The sequence below is a fragment of the Chamaea fasciata genome, unplaced genomic scaffold (genome assembly GCF_029207755.1).
Source record: "Chamaea fasciata isolate MVZ Bird 193981 ecotype frontalis unplaced genomic scaffold, bChaFas1.0.hap1 SCAF_2, whole genome shotgun sequence".
NCBI lineage: Eukaryota > Metazoa > Chordata > Aves > Passeriformes > Sylviidae > Chamaea > Chamaea fasciata.
The window spans coordinates 56,692,068-56,711,273 of NW_027094087.1; the positions used below are offsets into that span (position 1 = coordinate 56,692,068).

General features: G+C 40.6%; 1 protein-coding gene across 2 annotated transcripts in view; it reads left to right on the forward strand.

Moving 5' to 3' along the window:
* The window catches only part of ELF1 (E74 like ETS transcription factor 1), an 87,001-nt gene that overhangs the window by 1,718 nt on the left and 66,077 nt on the right, over positions 1-19,206 (forward strand). The window lies entirely within an intron of this gene.

Below are 19,206 nucleotides of genomic sequence, written 5' to 3' on the forward strand. Positions count from 1 at the left end.
ACCTCTGTATACACACTGGATCTGGATCCCGTGAAACATGCCTGCCACCCAGTGGATGTCGCTGATCTCTATATATTCTATACATTTACCTCCTCTCCCCTGTGCCCAGCCCTACCCCGTCGGTAAGTTTGCAAAGCCAAGGGCTCAGGATGCCGGGCTCATCTGTCCACCGTGGGCCTATGCCCGAGGATGGTGTTGGCTGTGACAGGATGTGACAGTGTCCTTCCCGGCCAGCTCGGGATCAGAGGTGCGTCCCCCAAGGTGTAGCAGCTCTCTGGCTGGGCAGCAGTGAGAAGAGGTAACATGTATGAGGCAAAAAACTGTACAGGAGAGGCAGCTTCGTGGTTGAGACAGCTGGAGAATCGGATTTTGCAGCCCCGTCCTTTACCGTCGATTTCTTCATGAGCATAAAGGTTTTTGCCTGTGGTCTGTTGGGTTTTCTGGGAGCCTGGCCTGAGTCCCTGGGATCCGCTTCGCAGTTATGCTAAACTTAACCATCTGGAATATAAGCGAGTGTCTGTTTGCTCTCTGTGTACAGAAGATGTTTTGCAGGTCTAAGCATGTTAGAAATACAAGCCTTGAGTTTCAGAATTGCTCACTCAGTGTCTACTGTTTTTTGCTTTAATCTCTCTTAGTTTCCCATATTAAAAATACGTGGATGACAGCATCCTTTATCTTACAGATTACTGTAGTGATGAGAACCATATAAGAACCTGAGAGAAAAGAAATAATTTCCTCTGTGATTTGAAAGTGAGCAGTGTTGCTCTAGAGAACAAGGGCAAAAAGAGGAGCTTGTGTGTTAATTATATCAAAGCTTCAGTGGGAAAAAATGTGACCAGGTCAGTTGCAAATACAGATTGATCTAATTAGAGATTGATGCATATAAGCACTAGGAGACATTTTTAGTTACTGTAGACCACTTAGTTCTAATAATTTCTAAATTCTGCTTTGCTTATCATGTTTTTAATACTGCAATTTGTAAGTAATTTTCTATATTTTCTGTCCCTTAGGAAAAGCACCAAAAAGCAGACAGGCAGCCTAGGGTGGCATATTTGTGTCACTCTCCTTCATCAGCTGGATTTGTAATGTAGCATCTGGGACTCTGCTGTCAGAGCCCCCTGTTGAGGGTAAACAGTGGTGGTAGGTCGTGGCTGTGGTCTGTGTTGGTGTTCTTGCTCATATCCCTTGTGTTATCTGATCACAATGAGAACCTGAGAAGAATGTGGATGTGGCCTAGAGAACACCTACTGAAAATGCACACAGTGCAATTTGGTTTTGGACATTTGACCAAATGCAGGTGGACTTCTCATGGGGGCAGCAAAACAGGGGCCTCCAATATATGGGCTCCACCCCTCATTCAGGTCTGTCATTGGGAGATGGAAGAGCATGATAGCCTTTTGAGTTTGCCAGATGCCTATTGCTGTTGGGAGACAGCATTTTCCCTGGTTTGGTTCTGAAAACAGCTGAAGTATTTTGGCCGAGTTCTTTTAATCCCAGTCTGCCTCTTTCTGCACCCCTCACTCAGAGGTAACTTCTAAGCACATGGAACAAAATTTAGCCTGAGGCAGACATTCAGCTTGGAAAATTTCAACCCAAACAGTCAGAGTCTGGCCAAGTTACAAGCAGCTGGAAGCAGCATCTTGCATTGGAAGTGTTGAGCAGCTGCCTAATAGGCGACGCTACAAGCTTCACCAATTCTGTGTGTATATGTTTTTGTACATGGAAATATGCTGCTGAATTACAATGTTATTTGATTGGTTACTTGCTCTACTAACTGTTCTTTTGTTGTTTTTGTTTGGTTTTTTGGTTTTGTTTTTTATTTTTTTTTTCTTACTAGATAAAGGAACCTAAACATCTTTGGTTAATGCTATGAATGATTTTCCTTACTCACATTATTCATTGTTTTCTTGGCTGAAAAATAGAAAACTTTAAAATGGAGCCTCTGAAATAAATTACAAGCCAGGGCTTACTCGTTCTGAATATTTCGAAATGACTTAACGATTGTTAAAGACCAGTTTACAGTAGAACTAAAGCAAATTGCTTCCCAGCGTTTTGAATTGTGAAAAACCCACATCTCCTAAATTCCTAAGATATTCATCAACTGCTCTATTGTAGCAGACTCACCCTATATTGTATCCCTGATATATCTATTAAGTCTGCAGTGAAGTGTGAGTTTAAAACAATTGTGCCATGGAGTCACTGTGGAATAAATACCACAAACATTGGCAAAGTTGCTTCATAAATCTTTCTTAGTTTAGAGAGGAACTTAGGCGTGCCTTTTTTCTTCTATGGGAGTGCAGCTGTTTCTTCTGAGGTTCCCTGGGGGCTGGATCTTGGTATAAGGCTGGTTAATATCAATATATTCACAGCTTTTGTGATGATATCGCATCATTACCAGCACATAATGTGCAGGTTTGTGCACGTGTGGAACAAGTTACTAGTACATGATACTCCAAATAATTTTCTTAAATGATCAGCATCCATCAGAAGGCATTTTTCATGCAGCCACATACAAAGGAACCAGGATTGTGGTTACGCCAGCACGATAGGGGACTGTCCTCAAACTGGTGATTTATTGGAAGAAGGCTTAAGAATTTGTGCGAAGAATCATCTCAATGGGAGTTTTCATTGCAGTGCTGCCACTGAAGTGTGGTCTTGGCTGTGTAGCAATATAAATATTGCACAGAAGTAGGAAAGTACGTGGCATTAGTAAGATCACAGGAATTCCATGTCTGGTTTTGCTGCTCACACGTGAGCAAGGATGTGAAATATTAATAAGAGCACAGTGACAAAAGTGATCCAGGGTTTGGAGACCGGGTGTCACAATTGCACATTGTACATCTGAGAGAGGAAATGGTGCATCATTCACGTGTGTAAGGAAAATACGTGATATTTACTTGACCATCCAGTGTCTGCAAGATGAAGTTAGGCTTGTTGTACTTTGAAATAACAAGTAGCAACGAGGGCCATAAAGGACTATGGTGGATTTGCAGTTGCTGAGCGTGTTTAGGGTTGCTGGGGTTTTCTTCTCAAAGATGTGCTTATACTTGCTTTGGTGGAGGATGTTTCCAGTATGTGTAGAAGGGGGAAGGACTTTACTCCATTCACCTGCATTTTTCCCTAGATTGAAAAAACAAGATGACTTGCAGTGCTTTCCTTGTATTATAGCACATGTTGCTGCCTCGACAAGATTACAGTAAAATGCCATGCTTCAGTACTTGGCTGGTTTTCTCCTGGCTCGGCAGGACCATTTTTTCTTAGTGCCTAATTTGACTTCTGGGAGTATGATTAATTTTTATGTACTTCCCTCTAGAGTATCAACATCTGGTGGCAGCTGGTGACAGGATATCAGATCCTCACTTTACAGAGTCCCCTCCTATTCCCAGGTTGGTGTATCATCTTTCTTTGTTCAGGATACTGTCAGTTATATTCAGAGATGAAAAAATTTTTTTCTGCCTTTAGATAGGCAAGGACATTGCTCAGTGTTCAGAAGTCAGCTGTTCGCTGCTCTCCCCTTTACCATCTCTCTGTCCTTGGGGCATTCCTGTCCCGCAGCCACATCTGCTCAGGCAGACAGAGGCAGGCAGTGTGCACATGGCCTGGCAGCAGAACACCCCCGGCAGTCACCAAAACAACAGAGGGTATGTCGGTGAAATCATTTGGTAACCTGACACATGACTGACTGCCTGAATCAAGTTGAAGCATTAACTGCAACGCTCCTTTTCAGGCAGCTTCACAAGAAACCTGAAGGTTTAATTTGGCCTGGGAATTGAACTTGAGCCTAGCTAGCTATAAGACAGTGCTTTATAATTCCGTGCTCCATTCTTTTTGATATAACAAAGAGACACATTTTTTCATCTGGCAGCTGAACTAGGACAAATATACTCTAAAGTGTTGAATTATTTCTTTCTGTGAAAAACTTATTTTATTGCATGTACTTTAGTGTATGTGGTATCAAAAGCCTGATGTTCAGTCTTCTACAGTGGTTTTGGTTTGGCTTTTTCATTCACACTTTAAGATATCCTATGAAGGTTTTAAGGTAATAAAACATTTTCTCTATAGGATGAGTTTACTGGAAGTTTTCTTGTTGAGAACAACTGAAACTTGAGGAGACCAAGTTCTTGTAAGTCACTGTCTTTAGACTTGAAAGCATGTATATATGAGTGTTTCCACTGACTTGGAAATACTCAAGCACTCCTCTTAAACATGATTTTTCAATACATTTTCCTCATCTCCCCTATTGAGATGTTCATATTTGAGAAAATAATGACAGTACAGCCTTCTAGGGTTTGGCCCACAGGCCTGTTGCTATGTTCAGTGGAGTTAATAATAATGCACTATTGATTTCTAGGACACACAGGAGCCGACTTAATAACAAAAGTACAAATCTGATTGGATGTTTTCAATTTTAAAGAGCTCCAGTTAGGCTATTTAATAAATTTCTTCTCAGAAAATGGCAGAATCAGAGAACAATAAATTTGGCATTCTATTTTGATGTTTCAGTACTTGGATAAAACTTGTTTTAATGTAAGGTGATAATGAATATTGCCACATTGTGTCTGTTTTGAAAGTGCAGTCTTGGGTTGCAGTTTGCCACTTTGTGACACCTTATTGTGTTTGTAATATCTAGTGAGTTTCATTCCCTTCCTGGATGTGAGGAGAAACAATGTTTGAGGCTGAGATTAAAATTATCAGAATTGTTAAGTGTCCATCTCAGAGGCATACCAAATTTGAACATAATACTGTCAAATAGTTGAGCTATACTGTTTGTATGCTTAACAGCACAAATTTATGTGTGTAGGGTAATTATGCAACCTGAATTAACAACTGCTGAAAATAATAGTAGGACTGTGTTATCTGTCAGGTTTGATTTTCCACCTCACCACAGCCAAGTGTCACTATAATCAGAATAGTCAATAGTTAGGTGTTTTTATGGAATGCATTACTCTGTACCTGTTATGCAAACTTCCCATTTGGTCCCTCATCCAGCACACCTGTAGCCAGTGAAGATGTAAATTTGCCCACTCTCCAGAATTTAACTTCCTTCTTTTATTTGTATGTGTGTACAGAAATCTTTTTTTCTTATTACAACCTAGTACTAAAACTCACTTGTCTACTCTAGGCAGTGGATATCTTGTTTTGTTTTGTTTTTTTAATTTTTTTTTCCTCCATAAATACAATAGTGACATTAAGCAGTTACATTGTCTGGAGTTCCTGGTGATACAGGCATCACCAAATTTAATGAGGTGTTTCAGCTTGCTTGACCTTGTTCTGTGACTCATTTGCGTGTCATAGATCCAGACAGGATGCCAAGCACTTTCCAAGTCCTGGCAGAAGGTTTCTCACACGGTATCTGCTGCTGCAGCTTCTGTTTCAGCATCTGCTGCTGCCCAGAGAGGCACTGCCACTGTGCCATTTCCAGCAGCTTGCACATTAGCCTGTGTTGGACGATTCTGGGTTGTGTTTGGGCTTTTCAGAGAGGGGCCATGAGCTGGTGGTGGAGCAGTGGAACTACTGGTGGAAAAGCTGTAGGATTCTACAACTTCCTGCAGGCCTTCAAAGATCTTTTGCAGGAACAGCATTCTGATATCTGTTCTCTGTTCTTTCATTCTGTTAAAAGAGAAAGTACTGGGAGAAATTGAAAGGTCTGTTGTTTTTAAGGTCCACTGTTGATCAAGAGAATTACAGCAGATGTGTTTGTTTTAAGGGAAGCTGAGGGTGGACTTTGTCACCAGTTTACTGAAGAGGTGATGAGATTATGCCATCCTGTGTCATGGGATTTGGTATTTTTTAAGAAAAATGACAAGGGAAGTGGTACTGTGGGTAAAAGAACAGCAAGACTGGTCAGAAAAAAGGATGGTGACAGTACTTAGCGTTCATGTACTGCCATAGGAACACTGACTGATCCAACTTTGTCATTGTTGAATGCAACATCCAGTTATGTTGTGATAATAATGTGTTGTCTAACAAACAACGAATCTCTAGAGCATAGTCCATAGCTGTGATGTCTGCTTGTCTTCTGCATCAGTCACCCCCCCACCCCCAGCAGCTGGTCACTCATCTTCTGTTTGCGTTTACTGTCTCTGACCTGCCAGCTGAAATCAGGAACCCTTCTGTTTCTGCCAAAATTATTTTTCTTAACTTACCCGGTTAAAACAGTGGATTTATTTCTCTCAAGATGGACTGGGGAGCTTAGGTGGCAAAGTTGAGGCAGGTTCTGGTAAATGTGCTGAGAAACTGCTGGGGGAACGGTTAAGGAAATCAGTTGTGTGTTAGTGGAGATATTGGAAATGAGATGTATCTACAGAATCTAGTATTGTAAACCTTTCTCCAACTTTGTGCTGGCAGACCTGTGCCAGCGTTTTACTTCTATGTTTCTTTCTGGTAGAGGGGAATTATACCCACATGTAGTTTTGCACAGAGAATAGATCCCCCAGCACCTGCTTACCTCCACCGAGGTAGCACTGAGCTCTTTTCTTACATGTTTGGATTTCCATGTGCTCTGTGTAGCTGTCTTTCACTGAATGCCTTTTCAAGGCATTCAAGATGAAACCTTCATCTTAAGCCATCCAAAACAAACCTCTCGGGGTTTTTTCTCAGGTTTCATAGTTGACCTAATTTTGTGGGTTAACAGATTCGTTCTGAAGGATTTATAAAAAGACTACTAAGAATTTTTCAAATGATAATATTATCATGTAGCAAAATTTGGCAACCACTTCAGGTATAATATTTAATTAATGAACAAACTGGTTTCTGATCATAAGCATACTACAGCCATGATGGTGAGAGACAGAAATACACTTATATTCTTTGCAAATGACTGACTGAAATTTTTCCAGGACGCATATATTGATGTTAAATTGTTTACGTGTCCTTAAGATTAAGTATACTAATATACTTCTATCATTATTGTACTCTTTTGGGAGGGGAGGGGGTGATTGCATCATTGTGTACCTCATTTGAGGTGAATTATTTCAAATGCATTACCTAAAGTCTGATGTAGCTGCTTGCTTTGCCTCTAGTTGTACATGTTGGGGCATTCTAAAGCAGAGGTCAGACAGAACAGATTTTCAGGACAGCAGGCTTTCAGGATGTTGTTGGCATAAAAGGTCTTCATGTGTTTTCTGCAAGAAAACCATTATGTTGACCTTTGTAGATTTTGTGTTTTGCCTCTGAAATAAAAGCTGAATCAGAAGTGGGGGTTTCTGTTTTATCGTTGTGTGTGACTAGCAGCTGAAAGGTCAAGTCATGCGTGACACTATTACTGTACAACCCCTCCATTGTGTTTACTAGGTAGGTGGGTTTTTTTCTTCTTTTCCCAAATCTATGCACATTAGTCAAAGAAAATTACTAATTTCACGTTTTCCTGAAGGAAAAAAAGGTGTTTTTAGGGAGAATGCCTTTTCTGTGGAGAATTACCACAAAATACTGTATATTTCTTCACATACTTTCAAATTAAGACTAGGTTTCAGATCTCATGTCTTTGCCTCAACACCGGTCAAGAATATGACTTTTTAAAAAATTTTTTAATCCTCTAGGTCTCCTGGATTCACATTTTCCTTGTTTCAGATTGACATCAAGACATGGAACAGCATTAAATGTAGTTGGATACTGTAGTTTGTTGGAGTTTCTGGTTTATGATACGGTGGATAACCATATCAACTCTCCCAGTCTTTTCTTTTGGAGTTGGAACACGTATGTTCAGATACAAGTTTCCATTCTGTGTGTGTTATTATCAGACTGAGCAGCAACACCTCTTGCTATAGGTGTTTCAATCAGCAGAAATATTTGTGCAGGTGCCATTTAAGGGAGAAAATGCAAAATTGTGGTTCTTTGCATAGCACAGTGGTCACGTTTGCAGGATGACTGCTTTTTAGCAGAGCAAACTATCCTAAATGGGAAGTATTAGGGAAACCACTGAATTTGGATACTGTGTTAAAGAAACTGGAGGATGGTGGTGGCATTATGAATGTTGTCACTGGTACTTTGTTTGTGTGCTCCCACTTTCTTACCTAGTTACATTTTCAAATCGTGGCTTTCAGTTTGTTTTTGAACTGGAGACAAGTAAAAATAAAGGGGGGTTTTTTTGGTTTGTTTTTTTTTCCCCCACCATTCTAGGGGGGAATCACTTTTTTAGGATTACTTGTTTCATCTGCCAGAAAAATATTACTTACCCTCTCCAGATAAGCAGGGAGGAAATGACAATTGTATTGGACTTTGACTGGAACATGATCAGAGCTTGGGTGGCTTAAAAGCAGATGTCTCCAGGCTTTTGCTCTGGAGAGCCATCACAATCAAATTTTCCTATCTCTATTACAAAATGTATCTTGAATGTTCATTTATATGCCTGAAGAATAGGGAATAGAGCTGAGAATGAAAGAAAATAAGGTGAAACAAATTAGAAAGGGAAGGAAGTAGAAAAAGGCAATCCAAACTAGCTTCCTCCTTATAACTATAAGAACATGAACCAGGGAAATGAGACACAGAAGAAATTGAATAGTCCCACTGGTAAAGTTGTGATAATTTAAACTCCTATTGAATAGCTGGGAGCTAGATCAGTGCTTGCAGAAGAATGTTGATTTTAATTGATTACCTGTAGTGAGAAATTTGCATCCCTCTCATCCAGCTTAGTGTGTGGATATTGTTTACTGAAGGGGTTTTTGTGTCCTTTTTAACAACAAAGTGTTACCTTTTGCTAAATGTGAGAAAAATGGACTCAAGTCTGAATGCTGTTACCAAATAACATTGAAGACCAGCTACCTGTAATTACAGTTTAAATTTCATTCCTCTTGTCTCCTGAATGTAGTGTGATGTAGTTTTGGGAGATTAGGAGGATGAACCATGGACAAGCAGTTTCTTCACCTACTTAATGGTCAGATTTTCTAAGTGAATGGTAGCCATCAGTGAAGCACCAGAGCTTTCCCAGTTGGATATGCCCAAGAGTTCAAACTCAAGATCTTCCAATTCCTTTTAGACAGTCTGGACTTACTTTGCTGTGTTTTACAAATGAGGAGGGAGGTACAGAAAGCCCCAAGCAGTTCTGTGGGCAGTCAGGTGTGGTTGTTATCTTGGGATTGGTGCCAGCGATCAGACCTGAGGGGAAAGTAGTGGGGAAAGTGAGGCAATAAGGCCCCATGAGGGATGCAGAGAAAAAGAGTATATGAATTAGCAGCCTGCCACCAGCTCTGTTTTACCTCAGTAGTGATATTTTTTTTCCCCCCCCAGAGGATTTCAACTCTTTGTACTTTCGGTGTTTAATAAAAGTGAAAATAAATGGATGACAGGGAGATATCTTTTGGGGGGTTTGCTTGCATAGCTAGTAGAAATATTTCTGCTCTGCTCAGAGTCAGAGAGATGTTGTGGATGAACAGGTGTTCAAAGTCAGGTTGGGTGGGGCTTTGAGCAACCTGATCTAGTGCAGTAGGTCCCTAGCCATGGTGGATAGGGTGGACTAGATGGTCTTTGAAGGTCCCTTCCAACTCAAACTAATCTATGATTCTGTGATGTTGATGGCAGAGAGGAGCTTTGTAACAAAACAAAATGTCAGTAGCCCTGTGGAGAAGGACTTGGGGGTTCTTGTGGATGAAAAGCTGAATGTGAGCCAACAAGTACATACTTGCAGCCCGGAAGGCTGATCACATCCTGGGCTGCAGCAAAATCAGCATGGCCAGCAGGGTGAGGAGGTGATTCTTCCCCTCTGGGAGATCCTAGCTGGAGTGCTGCATCCAGCTCTGGCATCCTCAGCAAAAAAAAAAAAAAGACATGGACCTGTTGGAGCAGCTCCAGAGGAGACCATGAAGATGATCAGATGTCTGGAGCACCTCTCCTACAAAGTCAGGCTGAGAGAGCCTGAAAAAGAGAAGGCTCCAAGGAGACCTTATGGTGTCTTACAGAAAGGAGTGATAGGGACTTTTTATGTCAGATAGTGACAAGAGGCAATGATTTTAAACTAAAAGTGAGCCAACACAACTACTAAATGACTATACATTGTGGTTATACATTCCTCTGCCTTGCTTTGTCCATGTAGATTACCAGCTTTTTCCTGCATTAATTCTGACCTGCAGACCCTCAGGTCAGGTCTTCACCCTACTCCTTTCTGCCTATAAGCATGAATTTTTCCCTGGATATTGTACCTGATTTGCACCCAAAGCAGGGTGCTCTCTCCTCTGTTCTCTCTCTCTATGATATCCAGCTGCCATTGCATCACAAAAATGCAAATCTGCATTTTCTGATGATGCAGGTACCATTTTCCCTGTTTGCTGTGTGGTGAATTATCTGTTATGCTGTATAATTTTGTTCCATAAATCCTGTACCTCCAAATCTGACTTTTGCTGGAATGGTGCACAAAAATATACTTGAGGTAGCTTTGAAAACATTCACTGGATAATGTCATATACTTGAGTAGAAAGGGTAATTTTAGTATGTTTTAGTGTATTAAGAAAATCAGTATATTTTCAGAAAGTTAAGTAGAAAAAATATGCCTATCACTGTTACAATCACCTGGAACCACAACCCTGAGGGAGATTATTTAGGATCTTCTGGGGAAGCAGCAGCCTGCTTCATGCAAGTAAGGATTAGCAATAAAAGAATTAAAGGGTGCTTGTTTAGGGTAGGGGAGTTCATTTTCTCATGAAACAGTAGCAGGAAGTAAGCTGCTGCTAGCTTATGCAAAGTAGCAAGGGATCATGTCATAAAACCAACAAGCCTGAGGATGAGAGCAATTAATGAAAAAAACACCCCAAAAAAGTAATTTTCCTTGCTCTTTCTCCGTCCTCATAGAGATCATTGACTACTGTGTTAAAGGTTGTTTTAGTTATTGTTATTCTGAATATTAAAATTAAATTAGTTTGATGTTACTCTTCAGTTACACAGGAAGATTTCTGAGATCTCAGTCACAAGTGGTATATTTTTGTCTCTTATGCAAAGCTGGAAAATATTTCTAATGAGTCTTGCTAAAAATGGGGAGCATTAAAAGGAAAAGTTCAGGAAATAAAATTAGTTACAGAGATGCAGTAGATGAAACGCTCTGATTTTAGGCTACCATGCTAGAATATGAGCACTCCTGTTCCTTGACGTGGAGGGAATTGAAATCACTCAATTCTAGTGGGGTGTTTTTCAGATCACACATATCTTTAAAGCTGATGGACCTTCAATAAATGCCAGACAAAATGGATTATAAGGTTAAATATATATATTGAAATGCTAAAGAGACAAAATTGGACTGAAATAATGAATAAAAATTATATATAGTACTTTGAATGTAGCATTGAGAATGCCAAATCTTTGTGACAGGTTATTTGGGGAGGATATTGAGCTGCTTCCATTAATAACAGAATGACTGACCTCTGTTAGTAGAAAGCAGGAGGAAAATCAGATGTGTGAAACTGTGCCTGCCATAATGTCTTCTTGTTCTCTTGGCCTCTGGTTCTCAATTTTGGTTTCAGGGCTCCCTAGACCACAGAACCAAGAAAGATGATTCCTGGGAGGCTTTTGGAAAACACATGATAGTAGCAGCAATTCTCTCTGGAACTGAACTATTTAGGATATGTCCAACTGCTATGCCTTGTTTTTGTGGGCAAGTTACAATAGCAGAGAGGTGATGGTTTGGTTTCTTGGACTGATCCACAGGATCTCATTTCTACAGGATTTGCTGGTAGGACTGCTTGCCTGGCTGAAGATGAGCATAGAGATGGAAGCTGTTGTTTTTGTGACTTAAAATGTAGCTGAGAGATAAAAATGTTGGGCTTCCAGCAGCCAGTTCCCCTTCCCAGCAGCACTGAGCTCATCAACGTCCCTCCTCTTTGTGTCACTGCAGTCTTTATTTTTTCCCCCCTCTTCTCCATGATTTATGCATTCACCAATTGGTTAATGTAGCATGTATTTGGATAGGTAAGCCTGCTACTAAAAATATTATTTCCTGAACAAGCAAGTAACCAGGCTGGGTTTCTAGCTAACTGTTCTTTAATAGCCAGGTCTCTGCCTGAGTGAGTTGCAATGGAAAACTGATTAATTCACATGAGCTTCTTTTTTCTGCAATTTATTTTCTATCTCCTGCCTCTTCAAGTTACCACTTTTATCTTTCTCCATTAATTAAAGCAGCTGGAAGAGCAGTAATAAACACACTTTCCTTTCCTTTGTGTTCACATCCTGAGCAGGGCAGAAATACCCTGTTGCATTCTTGTAAGCATCTAAAATATTTCTGGACCTCTGGCTCAACATTTTTCTAAAAATGATGTTTATCTGGATTTCCTTTAATTCCATGAATTTGGTCTGCATCCGTACATGGAGTCAGTACAAGTGTGTGAGGTAGCCAGTGTGGCCTGGGTAGGGTGGCAGGGTTGAAAGGATAAAAGAAATTGGAGTAGAAGTAAACACTTTTTCATCTGCAAAAGAACCTTGCAGCAACCACCCTGACACATGAATCTGTCGGATGCTCTTTTTGTTATTGTCTAAAACACAAATGTGGATTAATAATTCCCTGGTACTTCTTTAAGACATCAACAGTAATTTCCTGTAGCACGGGTGGCTTTCTGGGACTGCACAGCCTCCACAACCTGACTTTCTGGTCTTTAAAAGAAAATTATTTAAAAAAAAAAAAAAAAAGAGAGGCAGCTGCAGAAGCGCAGCTTTGGGTCCAGAACTGTCTAGCTAAGGGCGGTGCCTAGCTGTTCTCCCTCAGGAGAGGGTTTGATGGGGAACATGATGATCCCTCCCCCTCTGCTCCCGCCCTGTTAAGAGGCCAAACAATAATAGCAGTACTGACACCGCTGTGCTGTAACTTTGGCGTGTGTCTGTGTGTTAGTGTCTGGGTGTACCAAATACTTTGTGATTAATAGCATTCCTTTCATAGAAACTTCTGAAAATCTCAGCTTCATTCTTGATTTTTATTCTGATAGATACAGACATTAAAAAATCCACTGTGAACACTGTTTTGGTTTTTTTTCTTCTTCCAAGTATGTGTTTATTATTCATGAATGTGTTGCAACATCCAAAAATGTAATGGGTGACTCACAGAGTGAGCAGAGGAAAAAAATACAGTTACAGCTTTTTAATGAGGACTTCTTAGCCAGCTACAAAGAGTCCCAGTTAAGAAAGCACTGTTGGACTATATAAAATTTGCCCAGTCCTCGGCTCTGTGTCCCTTCTAGTTGTATTTGCAACATAGTGGCACTTAGTATATATTTCTGTTAATCCACATCCCCGATTTTTTTTCTTTCTTGTATCAGGGATTACAAGATTGTGACATCAAAAGGAAAAACTACAGAACAACATGTTTACAAATAGTTCTGTGTTTTGTGTTTGTGTGTGTAAGAAAGGAAAAGAGTAAAGGCCAAGTTTACCACTACTGGTGTAGTCACATCTCTAATGGTTTCAGATTAAGCTAGTGTTCTTCAAAAACTGTCCTTGCAAGGATTTCATAGCAAATACAACCATCCTGTTAATGCAGCATAGCTCTGAAGGAGTGTAATAGTGGGGAATCTGAAGCTTGTGGGACCATGTTGGGTGTGCTGTTCTACTTCAAGAATCAAAACTGACTTTCCTTCTGGAAAGATTGGTTCTTATTCTTGGAAAGTCTGGACTTTTCTTTCATTCATATGTTTTTGAATTTTATCAGTATTTACAAATTTTACTTTGTGTCTTGAAGCCCCTTACCTTTGTATCTTTCTTGCACAACAGCAGGAAATCTGTATTTGCTTAAAAGTTTTGAGTGCAAATCTGTAGAGATAAGATAGGCAACCCAATGCTTGTCTTTCAAACCAGCTGTACCCACAAGTGATGATTTCCTTTGTAAAGTTAAGGATCTAGCATAATCTTACTGCAGTCAGAATTGTGCAGATTTGTATTTTATTGAAGTATATTTTAAAGGAATTTTCAGGGCTGATACACATACTGTGTGAAAATTTGGAATAGAGACATGATATTGCTATGCCCTTGTTGGCCCTCTTGGGATATTCAGTAATTCAGTAACAAAAATGAGTTCATTTTGGCTTTGTTTGTTGCAAGTATGTTGTAGTGAGGTGTTCTGTATATAAAAGTGTTGCCTTTACAATGCATAGCTGTACTTGGGTCTTAATTAGAATGATATTATTTTCTGCCTTGTTTCAGAAACAGGCTGTGCCTTTTCAAACAGGAAGTTCTTCTAGATTTAAAAAAAAGACTAAATCCAGATAGAGTTAGCTCTTTATTGGTATAAAATGCATTCCTCTGTCCATTTCTTTCTGATTAGTTGCCTTCTTTCTTGTAGGGTGTGTGCTTGAACAGTTTCTGCAGATGGCATTCAAAGAGGTGAGGAAAGTTGGCCTTTTTGGATCAGTTTAGTGATTCTGAATGAAGAACTGGAAATTATAAGTGAGTTGGATTTTAGGATGCTGAAGCTTTAACTGTCTGAGTGTGCTTACCAATAGCATTAGGTGATGCATGATGATTTCTTATTTTTCTCCTGGGAAAACTGGGTAACATTGCATCGTATTTTGCAAATATTTGCAGATCATGGTTTAACTCTTTGTTTCATGATTTTTGTGGGGTCTAAAGCTCACTGAGAGAAGTAGTGTGGGGTATAAATTTGTTCCGTCTCTATTTTCATTTCTTTGTGTTACTTGCCTTTGAGCTGTGGGTTTACAAGTGTGACTTCTGTCACACTTACTGGCAGGGGTATTTATAGGATGTTAAATGGCTTTCAGTGCACTTTCTGAAACAAATGGGTGAGGAGTGTGCAGAGGGAGGACAGAACAAGAGCTAGCTCATGTCAGAAAGCCATGGGTTAAGCAGTACCTTATCCGTCCCCTCTGCCTGTAGCATTCCCAAGTAATGTGTTGTGGGGTTTTTTTGTTTTGGTTTGGGTTTTTTTTGGTGACTGTTGTGCAATCATGTGAATCTTAGGGTGAAAAATTTACCTGACTGCTGGCCCAGTGTAGTTGTTATTACTACCACAGAGGGAAGTTGGATGTCCTTGGGTGGCAGTGCTCATCACAGTCTGATTTAGTTCAAGAGCAGCCGGTGTTCCCCATCCGCCCCAGTCAGCTTTCTGCCACAGTAAGGCATTTAATAGGATCAGTGGAAGGCTTAACAGGTACCTCATGGATCAGAACCACTGCAAGGAGAGGATGGGAAGGGAAAAGTGTGATTTGGGTTAGTAAAGAAATGCCAGGGAGAAGTTGGAGCCTGAACTCTCTGGCTGAGAGTGAATCAGAGATTATCCTGTGTCAGAGCTGTATCTACTATCTGGATTTTTTGCAATTCTTTTCCTCCACAGCTTGCTTGTCTGTAGAAAGGAGAATTTACACAGATTTTAAACTGTTCTCAGAAATATTGAGAGGTATTATTTCTCAGCAGAGGCAAACCTATAACAAAAAGAGGAAGGAAGGAACTTGAAAGAGTGAGGAAAATTAGATTTTCCTAGAGGCTTGCCATTGCTGGGATGTGACCTAGGAATACCTTAGAGGCGATCCAAGAAGAGTTTGCAAGGCTGTACAAGGTCAGGGGTTTGTAGCTGTGTGGGATGTTGTACTGCTGGCAAAGGCAGCACCTTTGCCAAATCTGCCTTCAGTAGGAAACACTGGAGGCACAGTTGGAAGGACAAAATGGATGAGGTTAAAGCTGCCTGGTGCTTTACTGTGAATCCATTCAATTTCAGACACCTTTCTAGCCCTTCTGCTACCAAGGAATCATTTCTGGAGATTTATGCTACCACAAACTTGAGAAACACTCCCTTGTGTATTTTAAAACATGACGTTTACTGTCTGAAGGATTCAAATTAAACACAGATGGCCAGGATACCTTCACTCTCAACTTTTGAAAAGTATAAATATATTATAAAAGGTTACCTTTTATAAGCACTTTGTTTACTACCACCTTTCCTTCCCAACAATTGAACTAAAGTTCAGAAGATGAACACAGTGCAGACTGTATTTTCTCAAGTTCATTGTGCTCTACTTTCACAGTGTGCACTAAAATATCACTGTGCCATACCTTTAAATTGCAAATTAAGGACTGATAGCTGCATGGGCTGCTCTCCAGGTGTCATCCACATTTCTTCTCTGAGATTCTTTTCTGTTGAAATCTCTGAAAATGGAAGTTTGTAGATGGCAAACAGTTGTCTTAAAAATATCAGAAGTGTATTACCTGAATTTGTGATAAAGTTTTTAAACAACACAATAGTAGGAATTTTCCTATGCCTTAAGTCCTAGCAGAGACTTCCTTTGGGCATAGGAGTAAGTTACCCTATAATCTCCTGTTGCAATTTCTCCATGTGTAAACATTTAGGTCATTATGCATCTGGTGGCATTAGAAACGCACAGCAGTGTCAGCCTGTGTTGTATGTGGCACCTGCCCACAAACCCAAAGCACCAGGACAGTAGCACTGTGCTAGATGCATAACTTATTTATTGGATTAAAATATGATATCACCACCGCTAGTGTTTCTTGGTGTTGTACACAAGGAGAAAAGAAGGTGCAGGAGTTTGCATGTTAAGACTTGGGTGAAAGCTGATTCAAGTGTTGTCCTTCCACACACAGTGTCATGTTGGGCGTATCCATTGCTCAGGTGTTCTTTAGGGCTGTGCTTGTGAATGGGATTGTTGGAATTTTTTCTTCCCTTCCAGAGACGCCTGAGATGAACTGTTTTGCAAAACTTGAGATATTGGGATCCCCCAAAAACAAATGTAAACCAGAAGCTTCTTAAATCAGATTTGTATCCTGTCTTGAGACAGAATTTGATGAAACCCCAAGTCTGTATGAGGTAATTGTGAGCCTGAGCTGGGAGCATGGTGGTGCAATCTCCTCTTGCCAGAGTGGGAAGGAGTTACAGCATCTTGAGCTGCTTTAGGAATGGTACATAGGGTGTGACATAAATGGGGGTTTGCTAGAGCTTCTCGTGGTGAACTTGTGTATAACGTAGCAGAAAAATAAAAAAACTAATAGCTTTTGGATCTAATTTTTCTACTCCCTTTCTTTCATCAAAACAGTGTTTTCTCCTCCCCAGCCCCCATCCAAAATTGAAAGCTGAGCACAGTCACAAACCTTTCTTTTGGCTTGTTTTTCTGCGACTAAATGTATGTCTTTCAGGTGGAGCAGGATACCTCCAGTGCACATCATTCTGGTGTGTCCTTGCAAGGCTTCAGAGTTTCAGGCTGCCCCTTGTGCCAGGAGAGTTGCTTTGTTCTGCTCCTGTGCCTCCTGGCAGCCCATCTCATCCCGCCCTTGCAGACCTGTAGCTTTCGAAGCCAGTTGCGAAGGAGGGGGGTAATTACCAAAGCAGGGTGTGAAAAGAGAAGCAGCTTGCTTGGGTTCTTGAGGCCAGCAGAAGTGAGAGTCACATCCAGGTCGCTGCCACCCCAATCCTGCAGGGCTGCACTGCTCCCCTTGGAGTACATGATTTGGCATATGTTTCTCTGGGAGCTGGGGCCAACGGCAACGTGAAAATTGTACTGTGCATAATTTATTTATTTATTTGTGCAGCCTTAACTTTTCTGCTGGTGGGCTCCACCCTCTGCCACGCTGTGCGGCTGCACAAATATTTGCTCTGGGGAACAGTGGGGGGAGTAGCTCAGTGTGAGGAATATGAGGCTGGGATGGAGTGGAGGGCTGAAGCTGTTTAAATTGGCTTAAGCTGTGCTGTTGGTCAGTGTCTAGCTATGTCTTTTGGGCAAATGGTGATCTAAGTTTCGTGGAAATACTCATCCCAGCAATGGGCAAGGTCACTTCTTCTTGAAGCCAAAATTATAATTAGCAAGAAACCTGATACAGTTCCAGGGATGAACATCCACCTGCATTCTCTCTTGCTAAATATGTTTACATTTTACATATGCTTTAAAAAAAAATACTGCTTCCAGATTTAGCTTAGAAACGGCACAATGTTTGCATAGTTTGTGCTAATACATCACTACAAAATAATTTTTCAATTTAGTTGATTGCCTGGATAAGAATGTGTTGTTTCTTTCCTCTCTAAAACATAACTATCAGACTTTCTTTAATTATTAAAATGGTGCTCTCCCTGTGCCAATGTTACAGTTCCTCGGAACCGCTGTGCTCCTGGGTCAGATTTCTTCCCTCCGTGTCCCATGATTTACAAAGGGTTTTGCAGCATAAGAAACAAATGCCTTTAGATGTAAGATTGGATTAGACTTAAGTTGTTGGAGAGAAGGAATATACATCTGTTGTGAGAGGTGGAAAATATATAGTGACTAAAATAATGACACAGTGTTTTCTCTCTCATGGACTTTTTTTAACTGAGAAATACAAGTGAAGTCATATTTTGATAAAGAGCTGTAGTGAAGATATTTTAGTACTGACTTAATTGATGCGTTTACTCAATAAGTCATTAAAAGTGTACTGCTGCGGGTTTTTTTAGATCTTCCACTAAAGCAGGCTGCAAAAACAGGATGATTAACGATATCTAATAAAATCATACATGAGTAACTGCCCTTTAAACAATAAACTGGGACCCAATTTTGCTTTTAAGTGCCATGCAGGTGTCATAAGGACTCAAATATTTGGAAGTAGCCCCAAAATTTTCTTCTTGGTAATTAAATGTAACCTGTAGTTGGAGATACTAAAGTCCATAAAACTAGGGGTTTTATGCAGCGCAAAACTTTGTGGGACTACTGTTTAATTATTATTGGGAGTGTTAATGTCAGCTGTCTTGAAATATATTTGAATTTATCTCAATGTGTTTGCTAGAAGTAGCTTCAGGTTTTTCTTACTCTCATCTTCCCCGTTCATTGCAAGATCCTCTCCTCCCAGCACCTTGCGTGCCATTACACCCTCTCAGTTGGCTGCATGGCTTGGGTTCCTGTGCCATGCCTTCCCTTATGGCCAGTGCACTGCTTTGGGCTCTGCCTTTCTGGGAATTTGTGGAAAACCAGTGCACGTGCCAGTAAACAGAGCGTGAGCTTACCTTCCTAGAGAAACAAGGTGGCAGTAACTCTGTCCTCACCCTCTGCGCCACGTTTTTAAGATTACACTTCTGTCAGGCCTTTCAGCATGCCCTGTGCATAGAGTCCATCCCAAGCACCTGCACTGCAGTGGGCTAGGCGGCTTTCAGTGTGTTGTTTACTAGGCACAAGAGTTTGGTTTTTTAAGAACATGAAGTGTGTATCAGAAACTTACTGGCTCTGGCATTGGCTCTCTGTCCCGTGCTCCATTGGATACTGTGCTTTCACTGAATTTCCCCAAGCATTTTGGGCCTCCAAAGTTCCACTCTTTTTC